This window comes from Osmerus mordax, chromosome 3 (assembly GCF_038355195.1).
Source record: "Osmerus mordax isolate fOsmMor3 chromosome 3, fOsmMor3.pri, whole genome shotgun sequence".
Taxonomy (NCBI): Eukaryota; Metazoa; Chordata; class Actinopteri; order Osmeriformes; family Osmeridae; genus Osmerus; species Osmerus mordax.
Genome location: NC_090052.1, coordinates 4818933 through 4826839, shown reverse-complemented (window position 1 = coordinate 4826839; position 7907 = coordinate 4818933). Strand labels below are relative to the sequence as shown.

At 40.0% G+C, this 7907-nt stretch overlaps 1 protein-coding gene across 1 annotated transcript in view; it reads left to right on the top strand.

The window, feature by feature from the left end:
• Positions 1-5181: 5181 nt before the first annotated feature.
• The window catches only part of mrtfaa (myocardin related transcription factor Aa), a 29241-nt gene continuing 26515 nt past the window's right edge, over positions 5182-7907 (top strand). Inside the window, exons 1-2 of the mRNA XM_067233003.1 lie at positions 5182-5322; positions 6867-6930. The gene's annotated coding sequence lies outside the window, so the exon portion shown is untranslated. The remainder of the gene's footprint in view (positions 5323-6866; positions 6931-7907) is intronic.

Here is a 7907-nt window from a genome sequence, read left to right as displayed (position 1 = left end):
ACAAAGGGCTTCACAATTGTCAATGTCAATATCCAACCTAACTCTTAGAGAAGACAACAAAAACTCAAAGGAGAGAAAATACATGGATGAAATGTAGTGAGTAGTAAATCAGTGAGGGATCCTATCCTCCAGAAAAAGTTATTAAAGCAAACAGTGCAGACCAGGAGCTGGAGAAAACTGTCCATATGAATTAAAGATCAACAAGAGAGGCACAGTTTAGTCAGTTCATAATCCATGCATTGAGGCAAAGTGTTCTACATTACCTTTAGTCTGTACAAATTGGAGGCAGTGGTCAAATACCAGGCCCGGGGAAACATTATGGCTCATAATGGATCCACGGGATGGTCAAATAAACCAGAAGCCTAGGAGGGCTTTATATCTTTTCTAATAATTTTTTTTCCCTTCCACAATCTGTTCATTACATTTTACAACAATATCGTAGACAAAACAATGAACACTGCAAAGGTGATCAAAACAGGGTATCATGCAAATGTTAAAGCAAAAACAGAGCACTATCAGGACCATACAAACACTACAAACAAGAGACAAAAAAAACTAAGCTTGTAGGCTGGGTTGCTGTCCGTCATATCATATCAGTGGGTACATCACTCAGGGATATTTGGAAAATGCACATCTCGAATGTATCGAATGAAGGGGTCCCATATTTTATTGAATTTTCTAAGTGAGCCCCTTAGTACACATCAAATTATTTCCAATTTGGCAAACCCAAGAACTTCCCTTATCTAAAGGGTATGCAGAGGTGGTGCCGGGGATTTCCACTGCAATAAGATCAGGCGTCTGACGAGTAGAGTGTCAAAAGCTACAAAGCCTTTTTCTGGGGAAGAGAGTGAAAGCATGGGTGGAATTACGCCGAACAATGCTACCATAGCATTTGGATCAATTGCTATGGTAGCATCAAAAGCTTTCTCAATGACCTTGGACAATTAACTAAAGACCCCTACCCAGTAAGATTTTAGAGTGGGGCAAGACCAAAACATATGGACATGGCTCGCAGGAGCTTGTCAACATCTATCACAAGTTGGGTCGATATCTTTATAAATTTTAGAGATCCTAACTTTGGTAAAGTGAGCACGGTGTACTATTTTGTAATGAATCAGTCCATGTTTTGCGCAGATAGATGACTTGTGTACATTATCAAGAACATCGTCCCAGAGTTCCTCAGTGATCCCCTCCCAGTTCCTCCTCCCAAAGTGTCTTAATTGAGTTTAAGGAACCCAAACACATGGAATGTATCAGAACATAAATATGTGACATCATTCGGGGTATTGGTTTGAGGAAAGGGTCCACTGGCGAGTCAATTGGTAGATTAGGAAATTGAGGGAATCTGTTTCTGACAAAACTGTGGATCTGTAAATACCTGAAGAAATGTGAGAGGAAAACAACTTCTCAGTTAACTGTTGAGATGATGCAAAAGTGTTATCAATATATAGGTCTTTAAATGTCTTCAAGGTGCTGTAAAGCAAATTCCATGATTTGCTTCTCAGTACATTATATACGTGTGAAATTAGTTGCTGAAAGCATGTGCAAAGCTCTAAAACTTTGTCGCACTGTGGAGTTAGACTGTTGAACAGTTTCTCACCCGTTTTCAGCTCAGGTTTTGTTTAGGCGGGGCAAAATCCAACCTATCTACATCACAGCCACCTATCTACGTCAGATCACAGACACAGGGAGAAGCCACCTCCCGGAAATCTCTGCAGGTTGGGATGTCTGCAGACAGTTTAGATAACCTGCATTCTGTTACTCAGCTGGTACGATGCAAAGACAAAGTAATTAACACATAAAACACTCAGAGACTGCAGGTAGGTCTGTTCTGACATCTGCAATTGATTTAGCTAGTTGTTGCTGTTGTTGCTAGATCAATAAATTCGAGGGGGCGGATACATTACTTAACACTGATACATTACATTTTATATTTCTTTCTTAAATCTTCATTTAAAATGCCATTCATAATCCACCATTTGCTCTGCATTTTCAACCCCCAAAAAAATCAATTAAAGGCAAATATCCAAGCACACATGGGAGTTGTATTTGTCTTTAAACTATTAACAGCTGATATTAATTGCAGTACGTTTCTACTGGTGCTCCTGCAAGTGGGGCCTTTGAAAAAGGACATGTACTGAAATACCTCTTGTAATCACTTAAAAGCGCTTAGTGAAGCAATTGTGCTCCTGAGTGCTGAAAAGCTATCCCTGTGTCAAGCTGCAGCTAAGTTCAATATTTCTGGAGGCAAGGGGGCAAAGCCTGACCAGGTAGACCTAATGTAAAGTGTACCTACCAACAACAGACAAGTATACTTCTAGTTATACTAATGGACATTGATTTGGGGCTTACTTTTTTCCCTTCTTCCTAAGCTATAACCCTTAAGGAATATAACAGCATTTGCATCCTCCTTTCAGAAGTTTTTTTTTTTTTTTTTTTTTTTAGATAATGTAGGCTACCTCAAATTAAGACAACTACTTTACCCTAAACACCAACAGAGATTTAAATCTATCATAGATCTGCTAAAATGGGTGATACATATTTATGTCAAGGTTAATCTAATTTCTTGCTTTGCTTCCTTACGGCTTTACCTGGATAAGGAACTGCATGTGTTATTGTATTCATTTACAGTCCTATCGGGAACTGTGTCACTTATATTATCGCTAACACAAGTCACAAGTAGAATTGCTAAGACAAGTTAATCAATTTAGGTGTTATCTGCGATGTAGGATAAAAAACTGTGACCTTGGGACTACTGTGAGTGAGTTGATAGGTGGATACCTAGAGATAGCAACAAACATCATTGGCTGTGAAATTAAATACACATTTATTTAAAAAACTCTGTATAGCCTACTTTACAATTAATTTAACAAAGGGCTTCACAATTGTCAATGTCAATATCCAACCTAACTCTTAGAGAAGACAACAAAAACTCAAAGGAGAGAAAATACATGGATGAAATGTAGTGAGTAGTAAATCAGTGAGGGATCCTATCCTCCAGAAAAAGTTATTAAAGCAAACAGTGCAGACCAGGAGCTGGAGAAAACTGTCCATATGAATTAAAGATCAACAAGAGAGGCACAGTTTAGTCAGTTCATAATCCATGCATTGAGGCAAAGTGTTCTACATTACCTTTAGTCTGTACAAATTGGAGGCAGTGGTCAAATACCAGGCCCGGGGAAACATTATGGCTCATAATGGATCCACGGGATGGTCAAATAAACCAGAAGCCTAGGAGGGCTTTATATCTTTTCTAATAATTTTTTTTCCCTTCCACAATCTGTTCATTACATTTTACAACAATATCGTAGACAAAACAATGAACACTGCAAAGGTGATCAAAACAGGGTATCATGCAAATGTTAAAGCAAAAACAGAGCACTATCAGGACCATACAAACACTACAAACAAGAGACAAAAAAAACTAAGCTTGTAGGCTGGGTTGCTGTCCGTCATATCATATCAGTGGGTACATCACTCAGGGATATTTGGAAAATGCACATCTCGAATGTATCGAATGAAGGGGTCACATATTTTATTGAATTTTCTAAGTGAGCCCCTTAGTACACATCAAATTATTTCCAATTTGGCAAACCCAAGAACTTCCCTTATCTGAAGGGTATGCAGAGGTGGTGCCGGGGATTTCCACTGCAATAAGATCAGGCGTCTGACGAGTAGAGTGTCAAAAGCTACAAAGCCTTTTTCTGGGGAAGAGAGTGAAAGCATGGGTGGAATTACGCCGAACAATGCTACCATAGCATTTGGATCAATTGCTATGGTAGCATCAAAAGCTTTCTCAATGACCTTGGACAATTAACTAAAGACCCCTACCCAGTAAGATTTTAGAGTGGGGCAAGACCAAAACATATGGACATGGCTCGCAGGAGCTTGTCAACATCTATCACAAGTTGGGTCGATATCTTTATAAATTTTAGAGATCCTAACTTTGGTAAAGTGAGCACGGTGTACTATTTTGTAATGAATCAGTCCATGTTTTGCGCAGATAGATGACTTGTGTACATTATCAAGAACATCGTCCCAGAGTTCCTCAGTGATCCCCTCCCAGTTCCTCCTCCCAAAGTGTCTTAATTGAGTTTAAGGAACCCAAACACATGGAATTTATCAGAACATAAATATGTGACATCATTCGGGGTATTGGTTTGAGGAAAGGGTCCACTGGCGAGTCAATTGGTAGATTAGGAAATTGAGGGAATCTGTTTCTGACAAAACTGTGGATCTGTAAATACCTGAAGAAATGTGAGAGGAAAACAACTTCTCAGTTAACTGTTGAGATGATGCAAAAGTGTTATCAATATATAGGTCTTTAAATGTCTTCAAGGTGCTGTAAAGCAAATTCCATGATTTGCTTCTCAGTACATTATATACGTGTGAAATTAGTTGCTGAAAGCATGTGCAAAGCTCTAAAACTTTGTCGCACTGTGGAGTTAGACTGTTGAACAGTTTCTCACCCGTTTTCAGCTCAGGTTTTGTTTAGGCGGGGCAAAATCCAACCTATCTACATCACAGCCACCTATCTACGTCAGATCACAGACACAGGGAGAAGCCACCTCCCGGAAATCTCTGCAGGTTGGGATGTCTGCAGACAGTTTAGATAACCTGCATTCTGTTACTCAGCTGGTACGATGCAAAGACAAAGTAATTAACACATAAAACACTCAGAGACTGCAGGTAGGTCTGTTCTGACATCTGCAATTGATTTAGCTAGTTGTTGCTGTTGTTGCTAGATCAATAAATTCGAGGGGGCGGAGCTTCAGCTCCTTCAGGCTACACGTCCCCCCAGTCTCAAGCACAGAAGACTGCTGATTTTCTCTCGATTTCCAAACCTAATTTAACATACTTAACATACTTTTTTTTCATTCGAATTTGGAAGGGTAGTTAACAACACATTATTCTGTGGTGTGATCAACTTAAAAATCATTTTCAGTTCTGCTTTACAGCATCTTTAATGGAAAAAAATGTAATGGGATTGCGATGAGATCAATTTAACGCTGACATTGAAAACTTTTCAATAGGCTTTATTATTTTATTAATTGTGGGAACAATTGTTTGAAGATGTCTGGACCTGCGCTTAAAGTATTTTTAATGATCGGAAATGATGAGAGTCAACGTCAGCGGCAGCAGCAATCAGCATCAGCAACACCCTATACCGCCGGGGTAGCTAAAGACAGCTAGCTAACTACCTAGCAAATCATTAACTAGCTATCTTACTTGCTTGCTTACCAATCTAGTATTAATTGATTTTATTGAGGATCATTGCACCTGTCGTATGGTATGGACTGTTCTGCTGTCAACAGTTGAAAGGTAGCTCGCGATAAGTTATATTCAGACTTGCACGAGGAGAGGCGTGAGTAGCAAGATATATTTATCTAGCCAGCTAGCTAAGCTAAACTACTGCTACTCTTACACTCGACTAGTTAAGTTAGCTAGCTATAGCTATGATCGCAGCCTAATTTTGTTTATTCACTGCTAGCAATTTTGGTTATCACTCATGGGCCATGATAAATCCAAGCCACAACATATTCAAGGTAGTTATTTAGCTATTTGAAGATAACTCCAAAGTTAAAGCTAAGCTATGCGTTGTTCGCTGGTTTGGAGGATTACATAATCAGAAGAGGCATGTTGGGCTTTTAGCTTGGTAGCCAGGCAAAAGATTCTTTTGACAGCTCAGTATCACTGGTGCAATTGGGTATCACAATTACCAGATGGATATCTACAATGGATCTCGATCAAATTTTAACCAGCATGTATCTGGCAGGGATTCTCGGGCAACCAACCATCCATCACACACAGCTGACACTGTGCAGCAATCTTGTCGGTTCCATGTCTTGGCTAACTTTAAGTTTAGCGTAATACACATTTACTTATAATAAACTATTAATTTGCGTTGTGTAGTGCTACGCATATGTATTTTCTTTATATGCCATTTGCCATGCTACCATTTATGTAATCTGTGTTTTGTGTTGTCCAAGTCCTCGAGAGCACCTGTCCTGCATGTTTTAGATGTTTCCCTGCTCCAGCACACCTCATTCAAATAAATGGGTTGTTATCAAGCTCTGTGGAAGCTGGGTAATGACCATTCATTTGAATCAGGTGTGCTGGAGCAGGGAAACATCTAAAACATGCAGGACAGGTGCTCTCGAGGACCAGGATTGAACACCCCTGGAAGTAATGCATCGGCAATTTTATGTTAACATGATGGTGCTGATTAATTTTCGTAGTTAATCGCAAACTTGCTAAACACTGGTTCTCTGGTTGAGCGAAACCAAGAGACATTGAAAGAATTGGTGTGTGGCAGAGCGAAATAGGTCAGATTGACATTAATAATGTGTTTAAAAGTGGAGCATGACAGGTGTCAAGAGGAAACGGTCTGCCACTGCTTCAACCTGTTCATCTAAAAATATGATCCTGTCTGTGCGTCATACCTCTTATTTGAACACTGACATTATTTCATCTCTGGCCTATTTGACAAAAAAAACAATAAAGACCTTTATTAAAGATGATACATGGTGCTTGAGTTGTTTCAATGTTTATTAGTTCCTCATCTAAACCATCTTATGGTCTTAACTTAGCCTACTGTATTTGCTTTTGGGATAGGCCTGTACTTTATTATATCTGGGTGAAAAAAATCCACTTTACAATTTCTGTCTAACAGGTGCTTAGGAAATTACCTGTAGGATTGCTGTTGCCATGAGAGTAGGAAGAACTAGAAGAACAGCTACACTGTCAGTAAAATGTAAAATTGAATATGGTAGTTGAATATAATTATAGTCAAAATTGTCTTCGTAACAACATTCTCTCAAGTTTCTCTCTGTAACCATCTCCTTTTCTACTCCTTTGGAATACAGTGAGAGCAGCTCCACTGAGATGGAAACCCCCCTGTCCTCGTAAAGTAGGAAATCAAGAACTCAGGTAGGCATCCTCTTATTTCATTCTGGTTGAAGAGCCAAGATGTGTTTCTCAGTCTCTCTTTCCATGAATCACTTTTCTGTTTCTCTTGTTTAATCTCATTTTTGTCAATTATGTCCTTGTTAACTTTATCTCCCGTGAAGGTGAACTAGCTTTAGCTTGAATGTACTTACAATCAGCATTTAAAACTAGCTTATCCAAACTTCCTCTACGATGGGAAGGAAGAGGAGGAAAGGAAAGGGAAAATGATGATGAGGACCAGAGAGTTATGGTATTTACATTTACATTTAGTCATTTAGCAGATGCTCTTATCCAGAGCGACTTACAGCAAGTACAGGGACATTCCCCCCCGAGGCAAGTAGGGTGAAGTGCCTTGCCCAAGGACACAACGTCAGTTGGCATGACCGGGATTCGAACTGGCAACCTTCGGATTACTAGCCCGACTCCCTCACCGCTCAGCCACCTGACCTCACCTTAACGTATTGGTTGTGTCAGATGTCTGTGCCTCAGCTAAACAGTTTCTACTCTAAATCTACATTCTCTGTAGGTAAAGGTATCAAATCTCTGACTAACCTCTCAGTCTGGTGACACATTCTGTCACTCCAGATAGCTTGCATGCTACAGGAAACTGCTGTCTTGCTAAGGCAAATGTAAATTCCCTGTCTGGCTTATGACAGCATTAACTGGCTTTGAATCAGCCAAACCGGTCCGGTCCAGCGTTACAAAGGACCTGTTGGTACCTTTTGTTTTAACTAACTGGTTTCATTTTTGACTATTTTGATGATGTGAAAAATGCAAACTCTTGAAAGCATTCCCTCCCGTGCGTGCGGTGTCCGCCTCCACAGGTTAGCCTCGAGGCTGTCCCTCTCCATGTGAGGATATGGAGTGTGGGTGTAGCCTGCTGTCTCTGCATCTGTGCTTCTGCACACACAGGACTGAGGTTACGTAAGGTGTTGCCATGGTGAGGCGGCCGTGTGCCG